The sequence below is a fragment of the Perissodus microlepis genome, chromosome 5 (genome assembly GCF_051167445.1).
Source record: "Perissodus microlepis isolate ML-2025 ecotype Zambia chromosome 5, ASM5116744v1, whole genome shotgun sequence".
NCBI lineage: Eukaryota > Metazoa > Chordata > Actinopteri > Cichliformes > Cichlidae > Perissodus > Perissodus microlepis.
The window spans coordinates 36348647-36365042 of record NC_140465.1 but is presented as its reverse complement, the minus strand read 5'-3'; the positions used below and the strand labels follow the sequence as shown (position 1 = coordinate 36365042).

Here is a 16396-nt window from a genome sequence, read left to right as displayed (position 1 = left end):
GTAAAATGGGAACGTGAAGGAAAGCTTGTAATTACAGTGACTGAGTGTCAATGACGAGCGATAGAAAGCAGCGAACCGGTGATGCAGAGGCTTTGAGATGCTTCATAACTCCAACACTTAACAGAGAGGAACAAATCAAACCTGAGAGCTTCAGCTGGCAGCTGGAACAAAGTTTAGAAATCCAAATCTACTCTAGTTTTTACATTTGTGTGACTGCAGGCTTCAGAATGATGGTAGCTGTGCATGCAAAACATTAGTGAGGCTGCCTCACGTCTCAGATACACTCAGCTGCCTGGAGTTCAGCTTTTCAGGGTTTTTGGTTTCTTATAAGTAACAAAATAAATGAATTGTCAAAACAGTTTGATTTGTTATGGTCTAAAGGAGTGCGTCTAGCGCTATGACTGTACAAGCGATTAATGAAATAGAATATCTGTGCCCATGGTACTCCAGAGGTGACATTCCTCCTTATTAACAGTGCACGCTTTGAGTTTGCTGCACGGGACGATGTCGGTGTGTGTGTGTGTGTGTGTGTGTGTTCATGTTTGTAGCAGAGTGGCCGGTGGGTGGAACGATTCTTCCACTCATGAATTGTCCCTTTGACATTTCCTCAGGGATTTTGTTCCTCCTGATCTTTGTACCTTTTTCTTCCGACAATCTGAGGACTGGATGTCCGTATGTAGGACACAGTCTTACAGTTCAGTGCTGTCTGTCACAAGGACTCAGCCCTGTTAGGACCTGTTCAGACGTTCTTAATGAATTTAACTTCACATAAAGGTCTTGACTCACATGTGGTTTGACACAGTTTCCAATATCCTGCCCTTTAGAACTCAGCTAAAGACCTGCAGCGAGTCTGCCATGATGCTGCCTGGTAATGATGTATTCAAGCCTCTCACTCGGTTTGTCAGTCATAGATTCAAAGACATGAGGTGCAGAATATTTCACCAAAACACAACACCGGCGGTTATGACAGAAATAGATGCTGGTGCATCGTTACTGTGTCTCAAAAATAACCGAACGAAGTGTAAGCCGTGGTACGCTGAACACTGTTTTTGGAGCTGTCCGAGGGTCTCTGAGGTCGGGATGGGTATAACTAATGAGGTTAGCACAATGATAAAAAACAGCATGTATAAAGATCAGTTTGTGTTCAGGCCGGCACCCAAAACACAAATATGCAAAAAGCTTCCAACTGTAAACTGACTCAGGGACATGAAGGCGTTTTTAAGGTTCTGCTATCTCTGGGTGGTTATGGTAGTTTTTACTTTCACTAATTACTTTTATTGTTAGTTTCTATAATGATATAATTATAATAAGTATTAATAATAATAAAATAAGTATTTTTGCTTAGTTAGACCTTTCTTCTGTCTGTTCTTACCTTCAGTTAACAAACAGGCCGTTTGCTCCTAACTTTGGTTAGGAACTTTGGTTCAAGGTAAATGATGTGATGTCAGTGGCTCAGTACATTTTTATTGAGTGAAAACACCTTTTAAGCTGGGTGGGCGGAGCTGTCTGAGCCCCGCCCACAGTAAACGTCCACCACAGAAGCAGAAATGATGCAAAATGAGGATTATAGACAAAAAAAAAGCATTTCCCAGCATGCAATTCAGAGGTGTAGTTTTGTAACAGTGCAGTTTCACAAAGAGCTTTTCTTTCATTACTAATGAAGCAACAGTCGGAATAAATGGTTTTAGTGGTGAGAACTGTTAGTTCAAGTTTATTCTAATCTGTCATTTATTTATATTTTTCTCTTTCTCTCCAAACGTTTTTCCTTCAGGTCAAAAAATATGAAAAATATTTTATATTTACAGTACAAAAATATGTGTGTGTGTGTCTGTGTGTGTTTCCACAGCTGTGGCTCACTGGCCTCACAAACGAATCTGTTAATAAACTGCATAAATGAAGCTGGATGTGGACGTCTGTGGGCTCGGTGTCTGTTGTGTGGGTGTCTGTAGAAAAACAGCTCAGCAGGAAGAGACGTGCAGCAGCTGTTTTTATGCCCTTTAAATAAGACGTAACATTTTCTTTATTCATTCTTTTTTAACTTCATGCCAGAAACTTAAAAAAACAAGTAAAATGAGGTCAAACTGAAGTCTACATCGCTCTTCATCATCTGTAAATTTCTCTCGCAGCACAAATGTTTTCCAACAAGCTTTAGTGGATTTTGAACATGGATGCAGCAAAGCAACCATTTTCTTAAAGAGAAAGTGGAAACACATCAGAAATCCACTAAAATAAAAGCTGTCAGTGAGCTTCAGAGGCTAGCTGCCCTCCCTCGTTTCCTATGCTAGTGCTAAGCTAAGCTAACTAGCTGCTAGCTGGTCAGTGTGTTTGTACTGACTTTAAATCTGGTCTCGTTTGAGCAGATGGTAATCAGAGTATCTTTTTCTGTTCCCACAGGTCTTCCAGGAATGCCACGCCCACAGATCTGAGCAGCAGGTCAGTGAGTGAAATGTTTCTATGCTTCAGCTGTTGTGTTAAAATTTATCGGTTTTATTTTACTGTATAAAAAGAGATGAAGCATGTTTGAGGCTACACAGAGCGAGGCAGTGTACATGAAGAATACTGAGGAAGAATCTAGAAACTTCTGTAAGTCTGAGGATGGCAGTTGGATCAGAAACATGGCAGCAGTTTTGCTGCTCAGATATTTGCAGATTAAATCCTGTTTCTTGATGACGTCAGTAAATTCGTTAGAGCAGTTGTTGTCTGCTTCTGGCTCTCTTGCACAGCGCGTCTTTTGTCCCTCAGCTGTTCATGTCAGATCGCCGTCCCTTACTGAGCCAGTGCAGTAAGGTTTGCAGGAGGTTTCTTCCCGTTAAAAGGGAGTTTTTCCTTCCCACTGTCACCAAGTGCTTGCTCATAGGGGGTCATATGATTGTTGGTGTTTTCTCTGTATTATTGTAGAGTCTTTACCTGCTAATATAAAGCACCTTGGAGTGACTGTTGTTTTGATTTATAAAAAGTAATTAAATCAAATTGAAACTGAATTAGTAATTAGTCTGTGGAGAGGCGAGACACATGAGCATTATATTCACTTTGTATTTAATAAGTGAAGTCGGTGAATTTCAGCAGTGAAGCCATACCTGAGCTCATGAAGTCGTGCACTTGTTGATGCTACGTGAACATGTTGACTCTCTAACAGGTATATGATGGTAAACTACAGACAATAATTGCGTATGCAGAAGCACCATATGATGCTGTGGCACATGTCAAATGCCCAGTTTTAAAAAAACAAAATCAAAACAGAAATGTGTTGTTAGCTAGCTGCTGGTTAGCATTGATAGCACCTTGAGGCGACTGTTGTTGTGATTTGGAGCTGTATAAATAAAGTTGAATTGAATCTCCTGCTGTTAAAAATGGGTTGGTGGTCTCTTGCCTTCCATTACTGAACTAAGTACAGTATGGTGACATGTTTATATTCTACACTAGGCTCTAACATAGCAGCATTCATTCCCAGTAGTTTGTAGTGGAGCAGGTACGTCACATTAAAAACAGCTCTTTTCGTTTTGTGTGGTTTCCAACAGGAATCAATATTACGAGCGCCAAAACAGATTTTTGCTTCTTCTTCCAGCAGCCGAGTCAGCTAATAAATCCATGTTCACTGCTTGTGGTTCACATTATTTTCCCTGTTTTAGTGACTAAGATGATTAATCACAAGCATTACTCTGAATAATTCCTGTATTGAACTCTTTCATCATCTCTCATCTGTTTGTTTCTCGAGTCATCATAGTTTGTATTTTAAACGTACTCAGGCTGATTCCAATAAAGTAGTTCCGGTTGTTTCTTCTATGTCTTCTATGTTTCTTCATGTCGAGCTGAATTATTGAACTTTTTGCTGCGCTATATTTCTCTGACAGCTTTATTAGTCACTCTGCAGAAGTGTACAAATAAACTGCAGTGTTTTACATACATGAGATAAATGTGAAGAGTACGTTTAAATTCTGTTAGGTAACTGCAACAGTAGACATTATGCATTCAGCCACTGAAGAAGCAGCATTTTTACTTTTGCTAGTTGAAGTATATTGTAGTATTATTTTTTTTACAATGTGGTAAATTTAACTTTTGCGTACACACATCAGATTTAATGTTCCTCCTGTTTTGCCTGCAGCAGACTTGGAGTAATGTGTGATTTGGTCATGTGAGCATATTTGATGACATCATTATTATTATATCCTCCAAACATGTCATCCATATCTGAACTTTTTGCAGTTTTTCTGTCATCTGTAGTGAATTACACCTTCATAAACTTTATGCGGTGCTGTGATTGATTATCATTACCTCCACAAATACAAATAATCCTTTAAAAGTTTCTCTGTGGACACATTTTTGCAGGAAATTCTTCAAACTGAGTGAATTGCGTGTCACTTCGGTTTTCAGCGCCTGCAGCAGCCATCCTGCTGAACATGAAGGAAACGCTGCGCGGAGCCGAATCTGTCTTCTGGTCTCACTGCCCTTTGGCCAGTCATGTAAATAACATCTGTCAGTTTACACACGGCGTAACGTGGCCGCTTGCACACCTGAACAGTTTAATGTAAAACACCCTCGGATCATTTCACCGAGCTGCTCACAAATCTAACAGATGAACCTGGTGCTGATCGGAGAACTGGACCACAGTGGTTCTGTGCAAGCAAGAGGAAAAATCTCAGCATTATGGATTAATTATCAGCAAAGCTGATACACATTTTAATTTGAGTCTATCTGGAGACTGACTCAGGGCTGGAGCCTCGAGTGGACGTTAGAGGAACTGCAGTTTCTGGTTTCATCCTTCACTCCTGGAGGTTCATTTTGTGGCAGATAACCACGTAAAGAATGGAATATATCAACACTGGTCCTGGACTTCTGACGCTGATTATGTCACTAAAACCGTCCAATCGGTGAGCTTGTTTTACTTAAAGGTGCTCCGATTCAGCATGTGTTTAAAATGTCAGCCCCACATGGACTCGGTGGATGTGTGCTCCCACACACGGGTGGAGGTGATTTCTAACTGAGCTGTAACAACATCAGGAATCATCTGGGCCTCGTCTCCGTTTCCTTTTCTTTCCCGAGCCAAATTTTCTGGGTCTGTCTGACTCCTCCTCCTCGTCTGTCTCCACCTTCTTTGTTCTTCTCTCTCCTCTTCGTTCCCCACCATCCATCCCTCTGCTTTTATCAGTGCCACTGCCGTTTTTGAGTTGACGGTCCTCGCTCTCTGTCCCTCTGCCACTTTTATCTCTCTTCATCTCTCTCTGCTCGTTGCCTCCCCGCCCCTCTCTCCATCTTTGGCTTAAATCAACGTGACTGCTTGTTTTCTCTCCTGCTCTCATTCGTCCTCTCTGCCAAGATGCCAATTAGTGTGTAAAATACAAACTCTAAAAATGCCTGTGTGTCTGCATATAAAGAAAACGTGGAAGCAGAAATCAGATGGATTTGGGTCATCGGTGCTTTCACAGCCTCAGAAATCCTTCAGATTTCCATCCTGGTTTTATTTTTAATGCCAAAACGTTGCCAGATTTGACATTCCCCATTAAATATAAAATATAAATAAAAATTTCAGTAAAATCATAATTCACGTCGGCAGTAATGACACCCGGTTACGCCAATCGGAGGTCACTAAAATCAATATTGAATCGATGTGCAACTTTGCTAAAACAATGTCGGACTCTGTAGTTTTCTCTGGTCCCCTCCCCAATCAGACCAGGAGTGACATGTTTAGCCGCATGTTCTCCTTAAATTGCTGGCTGTCTGAGTGGTGTCCCAGAAACGATGTGGGCTTCATAGATAATTGGCAAACCTTCTGGAGGAAACCTGGTCTTGTTAGGAGAGACGGCATCCATCCCACTTTGGATGGAGCAGCTCTCATTTCTAGAAATATGGACAAATTTATTAAACCCCCCAAAATATGACTATCCAGAGTTGGGACCAGGAAGCAGAGTTGCAGTCTTACACGCCTCTCTGCAGCTTCTCTCCTCCTGCTACCCCCCCAAAAACCCATCTCCATAGAGACTGTGTCAGCTTCCAAAAAAGACAAAAAACAAACTAAAAACCAGCAACAAACAACTTAAACATAAACAATCAAAAAGAAAGAACAATACAGTATCCACATCTGAACCAAAGAGTAAAACAGTGAAATGTGGATTATTAAATATTAGGTCTCTCTCCTCCAAGTCTCTGTTAGTACATGACTTAATAATTGATCAACAAATTGATTTACTCTGCCTTACAGAAACCTGGTTGCAGCAGGATGATTATGTTAGTTTAAATGAATCAACACCCCCGAGTCATTCTAACTACCAGAAACCTCGAAGCACAGGCCGAGGGGGCGGTGTGGCAGCAATTTTTCACACCAGCCTATTAATTAATGAAAGACCAAGACAGACTTTTAATTCATTTGAAAGCCTGATGCTTAACATTGTCCACCCCAGCTGTGAAACTCAGAAACCAGTCTTACTTGTTATCATCTATCGTCCACCTGGGCCTTACACAGAGTTTCTGTCTGATTTCTCAGACTTTATATCTAATTTAGTTCTGAGCTCAAATAAAATAATTATTGTGGGTGATTTTAACATCCATGTAGATGCTAAAAATGACAGCCTCAACATGGCATTTAATCTGTTATTAGACTCAATTGGCTTCTCTCAAAATGTAAAAGAACCCACCCACCACTTTAATCACACTCTAGATCTTGTTTTAACATATGGCATAGAAACTGAACATTTAACAGTGTTTCCTGAAAACCCTCTCCTGTCTGATCATTTCCTGATAACATTTACATTTACAATAATTGATTACACAGCGGTGGAGAGTAGATTTTATCAAAGTAGATGTCTTTCTGAAAGCGCTGTAACTAAGTTTAAGAATATAATCCACCCACTGTTATCATCTTCAATGCCCTGTACCAACACAGAGCAGAGCAGCTATCTGAACGCTACCCCAACAGAGGTCGATTATCTTGTTAATAATTTCACCTCCTCACTACGTACGACTCTGGATACTGTAGCTCCAGTGAAAACTAAGGTCTCTAATCAGAAGTACCTGACTCCGTGGTATAATTCTCAAACACGTACCCTAAAGCAGATGACTCGTAATCTGGAGAGGAAATGGCGTGCCACAAATTTAGAGGATCATCATTTAGCCTGGAGAAATAGTTTGCTGCTTTATAAGAAAGCCCTCCGCAAAGCCAGAACATCTTACTATTCATCACTGATTGAAGAAAATAAGAACAACCCCAGGTTTCTCTTCAGCACTGTAGCCAGGCTGACAAAGAGTCAGAGCTCTGTTGAGCCAACCATCCCTTTAACGTTAACTAGTAATGACTTCATGAACTTCTTCACAAATAAAATTTTTATCATTAGAGAAAAAATTACCAGTAATCATCCCACAGATGTAATATTATCTACAGCTACTCTTAGTACCATTGATGTTAAGTTAGACTCTTTTTCTCCAATTGATCTTTCTGAGTTAACTTCAATAATTACTTCCTCCAAACCATCAACGTGTCTTTTAGACCCCATTCCTACAAAACTGCTCAAAGAAGTCCTGCCATTGATTAATTCTTCGATCTTAAATATGATCAACCTATCTCTAATAATCGGCTATGTACCACAGGCCTTCAAGCTGGCTGTGGTTAAACCTTTACTCAAAAAGCCATCTCTAGACCCAGCAGTCTTAGCTAATTATAGGCCAATCTCCAACCTTCCTTTCATATCAAAAATCCTTGAAAGAGTAGTTGTCAAACAGCTAACAGATCATCTGCAGAGGAATGGTTTATTTGAAGAGTTTCAGTCAGGTTTCAGAGCTCATCACAGCACAGAAACAGCTTTAGTGAAGGTTACAAATGATCTTCTTATGGCCTCTGACAGTGGACTCATCTCTGTGCTTGTCCTGCTAGACCTCAGTGCAGCGTTCGATACTGTCGACCATAATATCCTATTAGAACGATTAGAACATGCTGTAGGTATTACAGGTACTGCACTGCAGTGGTTTGTATCATATCTATCTAATAGACTCCAATTTGTGCATGTAAATGGAGAGTCCTCTTCACACACTGAGGTCAATTATGGAGTTCCACAGGGTTCAGTGCTAGGACCAATTCTGTTTACATTATACATGCTTCCCTTAGGCAGCATCATTAGAAGACATAGCATACATTTTCACTGCTATGCCGATGACACCCAGCTCTATCTGTCCATGAAGCCAGATAACACACACCAATTAGTTAAACTGCAGGAATGTCTTAAAGACATAAAGACCTGGATGGCCGCTAACTTTCTGCTTCTTAATTCAGATAAAACTGAGGTTATTGTACTCGGCCCTGAAAATCTTAGAAATATGGTATCTAACCAGATTCATACTCTGGATGGCATTACCTTGGCCTCCAGTAACGCTGTGAGGAACCTTGGAGTCATTTTTGACCAGGACATGTCCTTCAACGCACATATTAAACAAATATGTAAGACTGCTTTCTTCCATTTGCGCAACATCTCTAAAATTAGAAATATCCTGTCTCAGAGTGACGCTGAAAAACTAGTTCATGCATTTATTACTTCCAGGCTGGACTACTGTAATTCATTATTATTAGGATGTCCAAAAAACTCACTGAAAAGCCTTCAGCTAATCCAAAATGCTGCAGCAAGAGTACTGACAGGGACTAGAAGGAGAGAGCATATTTCTCCTGTTTTGGCTTCCCTTCATTGGCTTCCTGTTAAATCTAGAATTGAATTCAAAATCCTGCTCCTCACATACAAGGTCTTAAATAATCAGGCCCCATCTTATCTTAATGACCTTGTAGTACCATATCACCCTATTAGAGCACTTCGCTCTCGCTCTGCAGGCCTACTTGTTGTTCCTAGAGTATTTAAAAGTAGAATGGGAGGCAGAGCCTTCAGTTTTCAGGCCCCTCTTCTGTGGAACCAGCTTCCAGTTTGGATTCGGGAGACAGAAACTATCTCTACTTTTAAGATTAGGCTTAAAACTTTCCTTTTTGCTAAAGCATATAGTTAGGGCTGGACCAGGTGACCCTGAATCCTCCCTTAGTTATGCTGCAATAGACGTAGGCTGCCGGGGGATTCCCATGATGCATTGAGTTTTTCCTTTCCAGTCACCTTTCTCACTCACTATGTATTAATAGACCTCTCTGCATTGAATCATATCTGTTATTAACCTCTGTCTCTCTTCCACAGCATGTCTTTTATCCTGTCTTCCTTCTCTCACCCCAACCGGTCGCAGCAGATGGCCGCCCCTCCCTGAGCCTGGTTCTGCCGGAGGTTTCTTCCTGTTAAAAGGGAGTTTTTCCTTCCCACTGTCGCCAAAGTGCTTGCTCATAGGGGGTCATATGATTGTTGGGTTTTTCTCTGTATCTATGAAGCGCCTTGAGGCGACTTTTGTTGTGATTTGGCGCTATATAAATAAAATTGAATTGAATTGAATTGAAATAGTGACTTTTACACCACCACTGGTGATCTTTCACAGACGTACTTATTTATTATAAACTGATGTGAATGGATTGAATTAGACTTGGATCAAACACTTGTAGAAGTTGGACAGATTTCCAATTACCCCAAAAAGTCCAATAAATGAAATAATAAGTCTTTGCTCCACTTAAACTTCTGTACACTTAAAGCTGGAGTTCGTACTGGGGACATGCGGGGTGGGATTAGCCTTTGAGAGGCCAGTGCAGCGTGTGACTTTGACTTCCAGCTTTGCATTTGATAACCCATGCATGGTAAATGAGACTCTTTTTCCCCGGCTGCTGTGTTAAACATATTCCTGACATTTTATTCGTCCGGTCCCTTTGCTCCATGGCTTTAATTTTCAGACATCACCTGGAGCGTCAGTGAGGAGGCGTGAGGTCGCTGGGTCAAGTGAAGGATCAGTTGTGCAATATGAGCTCATTTCCTGCTGACTTTGCCACTGTGTGACCTGTGCGTGCGTGTGTGTGTGTTTGTACTCCAGGTGAACTTCCATCCGCTTGTTTTATGCATTTTTGATTTTGTGGCTAAAAAAGGAAAACGTACTGAGTGGAAACACCATCCATCCAGAAAAATCTGACAATCCTGCAGATGCTTGAGGCTTGGCTAAACTGGAAAATCCATCTGGGTTCATCTACAACACGACAAAGTTCAGTAAGAACAAATTTCAATTAATGATGACGTAAATGAATCATCTGTGTCCGGCTGACTGTAAAGCCTCGACCTCACAGTTACACAGTAGGAGCTCGATTCCTTCTGACTTTGCCACAGACCGTGTGTGTGTGTGTGTGTGTGTGTGTGTGTCAGATTGTCTTGTGTCTTTGTTCCTTTGAAATCTAAATAAATGATACAACGATGAAATAAATGACGACACACACATCGGCTTTGGTGCTGCTGGAGAGATGTCGACGTCATGAACAGTGACAGAGCTGCAGCATTAACACGTGAAGTCAGTAGAAATATCATGCTTCCATTACGTTTTAGCTTTTTTAACGGTTTGAGCTTCAAACTGAGTTATTTTTATATCCTCTGAGCAGTTTTGGAAAACCCAGGTTGGAATAGTTTCTTCAATTTTCCCTCCTCACATGAAACACAACAGGAAATGGTCCACTTCAGTCACATTCTCACTGCTGGAAATGCTCAGTGTGGTCGGGCGAGGCTGCTGCCTGGACAGAGCGTGAGGCTGCCTGGTGCGTAGCGAGTGGGCATTATCTGTGCTATTACCTGTTCTATTCTCACACTGGAGCAAATGAGTGCAGTCAGACTCACTCTGTCGGGTAATTGTGTTCTTACATCGCCTCTGAAAGTGATGTCCACAAGTTCAGCGCTGCAGTGGATGTGTGGAAACATGTGCTGTGTATAAAGGATAGATGTAGCCACCAGAGCTGGCGGTTAGGCCTTTTTTGGTGCTTTGATGTTTGGTGTGACACTGAGGGACCAGTGACCACCCTGTTTTAGCCCCTTTTCTCTCCAGCAGGGGTCAAATTCACAAAATGAAAATGGTAAATGGTCTGTATAGCGCTTTATTTTGTCCCTAAGGACCCCAAAGCGCTTTACACTACATCCAGTCATCCACCCATTCACACACATTCACACACAGGTGATGGCAGCTACATTGTAGCCACAGCCACCCTGGGGCGCACTGACAGAGGCGCCACCGGGCCCTCTGACCACCACCAGTAGGCAACATGGGGTTAGTATCTTGCCCAAGGATATTTGGCACGCAGCCTGGGATTGAACCACCGACCTTCTGATTAGTGGCTGACCTGCTCTGCCACCAAAATGAACTTGATGTTGTGTTCAGTAAGACTTGAAATGAGCGATCGAGTCTCTGAGCTGATCAGGAAGGTGTCTAATGAGCGAGCGTGAAGCTCTTGTCTCAGACCAAACCAGAGGCCAGACAGTTGAGTCGCCTCCTGCTGGCCATTAGAAAGAATGCAGCTTTACGTTTTAGCGCTGGGAGCTACATCCACGTTTTACAGCAGGGGTCTCCGGGGCCACCGCTGGTACTGTCATCTCATTGGACGGCCACAAACAAACAAATAAGAAAACACCAACAATTTCTGAAATTGTTTTGTTTGTTTTATATTTCAAATAATGTATAAAAGGACAAAACTGCAAATGTGAACACAAATTTTTACCTCCCTCTTAACTAACTGAAGCCTTTCATTGAACTACCAAATAACCACACTGCTCCTCTCAGTCTGTCCACACGTGGCAGCACTTCTGCTGTCATTGTGTTGCTATTTAACAAAATCAAACTGCAGACAGAGGTGTCGTCATTAGTGTGTGACCCTCTCACTGAGCTAACACAGCCCTCAGCATGTTCGTGCTCTCTGCTCATGTTGCCTTCATATTAAATCATTTTTGGCTTTTTAAAGAACTTATTGTCACATTGTACTCAACAACAAACAAACCCTCCCTAACAAGAAATATTGATACTGATACTGATAACAGTGCAAATGTTTGCAATATAAAAAATAAATGAAAAATGTAAACATCTATGTTTAGTGAACTTCAAAATACTGCATAATATTTATGCATAAAAATAACCAAACATCAAGGCAAGCTGTGTAGCCACACAATGCACAATTGCATCAAAAAGTTGCTGCCTGAACAAAAATAAAACGAAACACTGAAAGTAGTAACTTTTGATTGAAATAAATAATTGAATAAATTTGCAGTGTTGCTCTGTGGTGCAGCTACGACACCGCAGCAAAGTTTACACACTGTGTCTACTTGATCCACGTCTGACTCTGTGAACCCATAATGTTTCCACACCACTGAAGTCGTTTTACCTCTTTTCAACCAACGGCATTCTTTCTTCAGCAGCCATTATCCTCTCCTCTCCAAATAACTTCTGCTTAGCTTCCCGAGCTTTCCGAGCTTCCCTCGGGTCCTCTTAATTGTTGTGAGGCGTGTTCGAAACGCAGAGAGGTGCGCTCGATTTGCCACACGGAGCAGCGCGAGAGTAAAGCACGAGGGAGGGGCTAATAATCGGCTCAGTCATTTTTAATGATCGCTGAAAGCCCAGATCGTAATTTAGATTAAAATTCGATTAATTGAGCAGCCCTAATTTGTATGGAAACATTTTCTTTGCTTCAGCTTTTATAAACGTGTAAATGTAGCCATTCTTCAGCATGGAGACACATTTTAAACTGTTCTCTAGGAAACTTTATTCTAACTTTATTCTCTCTCCTGAGTAAGCGCTGCCTATAGGCGTCCGAGTCTTTACCTTTCTGTATAAAACACCTCCACTCGTACTGAGCGGCTGACAGTTTGTTATTCAAATGTCTCAAAATGTTGGATGGATTTTTCTTCCAGACATTTGTGGCCCCCAGAGGTTTACTGTCAGATATTGGTTTTAAAAGACGGCATTTGTACGGTAATGTGCTTCTTCTTTGTTTGTGCGAATACACTGGAGACTTTGAGGAGTAAAAATATTACCCACAACCTACTGTACAATCTCTCAGGTTAATACAATATTATTTTATTTTCGTTTAAGGCACAACTGAGTCTCGCTCTGTTGCTTGAGTTGGCGTAACTCACCTGTGCACAACCGTTTACATCAAGTGTCGCTCCCGGGTAACCCGAGGATGCAGCTCGTACGCTGAGCTTCTGAAGGTTTAAGGTTAAATGATTAATGTGGCCATGTTGGTTCTTTCAGCTGTGTTACGTAAAGACTTGATTGCAGTGGATGTTTGATGTTTTCTAGAGACTCCTGTAATGTTTGCCCAGCATTCATCTTCAGGACGGCTCTTCAAATGTTGAATACAGCAGTAACGCTTTGGAACAAAGAGCACGAGGCGGCAAAAGCTGAGATCTGGTCATAGTAAGAAAGGACTCGGAGCACAAACCTGCTAACGCTGCGTTTTCTTGGGTTTCTCCCATTTTGGTTTCTTGCAGGTAAAACATGTAATTTGCACGACTCTCAAATTGTACTAATAGTATCGTCTCGATGCATCCAGTCATCCAGGTAAGTACATCTCCAAAAGTTGATTCTGTTCATCTGGACGGAAATTCTCATGACCATTGATCAACAACCACAACAACACAAAACACTACGCCCAGATGAACAGAATCAACTTTTGGACATGTACTAATAGTAATAACTCATTAATAATTGTAACACGAAGGTTTGGTTTGGTTAATAATTATACAGACATTTCCACATTGTTGCTTGAGGCTTGCGTGTCCATGTCATTGCGTTGTTTCAGTGGTAATCAGAGTGGACGGCGGTACCTGGGTGAGGTGCTACTTGTGCCGTTCTTGCAGCAGCACGTCGCCCCGCGGCTGTTTCAGCAGAACAATGCCTGCCTCCACCCTGCCAGAGGAGAACAGGCTTTTCTCAATCGGGAGCATATCCACACAGCTCCTTGGCCAGCATTTAGTCCCAGTATGCCACTTATTGAATGGGATGTTCTGGGTTGACGTATTCATCAGAGGCGGCCACAACAGCCACTGCTGCACAGCTGCAGGCTGCACACGTCCAGGAATGGAGCTCCTCAACAATAGATCTGGACACTTGTGCAGTCTATGGGCACATCGATGATTGTTTCATGATCAGATGAGGCCTCATGTCAAATATCTTGTACAGTATGGATACAAATTGTGTATCTTCGTGGTTTTACTGTCCTTCTGTGCACGTGTTATGCTTCTGGCGGGACTCTCTGACCAAACTGTGCGGTTGAAGGAAAGAAATGTCCCGGTCAGAAAAAGAGCAGGACGGTGATGTTGAGTCAAAGCGAGTGGACGGAGAGGAGCTGATGTGCAAGCAGTTTCCCCGACGAGTAGCCGCACACACGCCGCTCTCTCTCTGACGAGAAACAGAGCAGAGGTAGAGGAGAGAGAGTGGTTGGAGCACGACTCTGAGGGTGGCCAAATCCAAACACACAAAGATACAGCACGTATGTACTCACACACCCAGTGAGGTAATCGCAGTTTTAACAGACTGGCTCCGTGGCGGAGGTGCTATCGAGTGCGCTGCTACATTCCTACTACATCAAGTGGAACCGCTCAGTCGCCAGAGGAAGTCCCGCTGAGACAAATCAGTCCACATCTAATCTCCAGTCCTGCCAGCGGTTGTGTTGTTCCTCCAAATCTTCACCGTGAGTCACGTCCTGAGTGTTCTCGGCCCGCTGTAAGGAATGTGCTGATGCCGTGGAGATATTTTTATTCGCTCCCCGTTGAGCTGCCATCTCTGCACTGCCTGTGGTTGTAACTTTTACTGGCTGTCAGTTGGCCTGTAAAGCTTCCCCTCCACGACGACCGATGACGGTTCAACAAATATGAGAAACGAGCGATGAGGCAGCTGCTGGGACAATCAAGCACACGACACACAGACAGCATTAAGAACATTTTTATTCTGCTTTTTCATGTCGTGTTGTGTCTGTTCATCCATCCATTCATCTCTTAGAAGAAGAAAGTGCAGAATGCTGTTGTCCTCACACCACAACAGGGAAGTCCAGCCTTCATATTAAAGTGGTGCAAGAAGTCTCTGATTCTGATTAGGATGAAGGAGATCTTTCCAGCGCCTGTTTTCTTTCTTCACCTTGTATGTGTGAAACTCCAGGAGTCAGTGACACAAAGACTGCCCTGTGCTGCATAAATGGGACATGCTCTTTCAAAGAAATGATGATATATAATTCATTTAATTTCCCCTGTGATAGCTGGGATAGGTTCCAGCCCAACCAACGATCTGAACTAAGTGCAGATGGATGGAAGTTATCACTGTGCTGTTCTGTAGCTACCATCAGCAGTACATACATATTCATATGTACACATTTAGCATGTGCTAAACTGGAGAAAGAAGTTGAGTGAACCTCACATCTTTTTGTACAAGGTTGCTTCATATTCTTTGGGTCGCACTATTTTCTCCTGCAACCTGCTGCACAAGCAACTGTGGCCTGGCTCATTTCTCTTGGTGTGCAGGAACATTTCTGAGTGCAGCCTCGTTTCAGATCCTTATGTTTAATCTTGCACTTCACTGGAGCAGCTTCGAGTGTTTAAATTCAACTAACTTGAATTTTATTTATATAGCGCCAAATCACAACAGGAGTCGCCTCAGGGCGCTTTATACTGTAAGGCAGACCCTACAATAATACATACAGAGAGAAACCCAACAGTCATATGACCCCCTATGAGCAAGCACTTTGGTGACAGTGGGAAGGAAAAACTCCCTTTTAACAGGAAGAAACCTCCGGCAGAACCAGGCTCAGAGAGGGGCGGGGCCATCTGCTGTGATTGGTTGGGGTGAGAGAAGGAAGACAGGATAAAGACATGCTGTGGAAGAGAGACAGAGGTTAATAACAGGTGTGATTCAATGCAGAGAGGTCTGTTAACACATAGTTAGTGAAGAAGAAACACCCAGTGCATCATGGGAATCCCCCAGCAGCCTACACCTGTTGCAGCATCACTAAGGGAGGCTTCAGGGTCACCTGGTCCAGCCCTAAATATGCTTTAGCAAAAAGGAAAGTTTGAAGCCTGTGGATGTCGTTAAATTTTCTAAAGCTCAATGAAGATAAAACTGAAGTTGTCAGCACTCTGGGCCACTTTTCCTCCTACTGTAAAACACATGTCAAAAACCTCGGTGTCTACCTTGATGGTTCTTTTAAATTGAATAAGCAGGTGAGTGCAGTAGTCCAGTCCTGCTTCTTTCAGTTAAGACAGCTGGCTAAGGTAAAGCCATACCTCCCGGCTAATGTATTTGAACGTGTTATTCACCTTTTCCTTACTTGCAGGTTGGACTACTGCAATTCATTGTATTTTGGTCTCGACCAGGCCTCCATCCATCGTCTTCAGATGGTCCAAAATGCAGCTGCTTGCCTGCTAACTGGTACCAAACGGAGAGAGCATATAACCCCAGTTTTAGCTTCTCTACACTGACTTCCTGTCTCCTACAGGATCCAATTTAAACTTTTACTTTTTGTTTTTAAGTCGCTTAATGCCCGAGCTCT

At 42.4% G+C, this 16396-nt stretch overlaps 1 protein-coding gene across 4 annotated transcripts in view; it reads left to right on the top strand.

The window, feature by feature from the left end:
• Nucleotides 1-16396, top strand: part of pcbp4 (poly(rC) binding protein 4) — a 197193-nt gene that overhangs the window by 74342 nt on the left and 106455 nt on the right. For all 4 annotated transcript variants that reach the window (XM_084929653.1, XM_084929652.1, XM_084929651.1 and 1 more), the window contains one exon: nucleotides 2395-2433. The gene's annotated coding sequence lies outside the window, so the exon portion shown is untranslated. The remainder of the gene's footprint in view (nucleotides 1-2394; nucleotides 2434-16396) is intronic.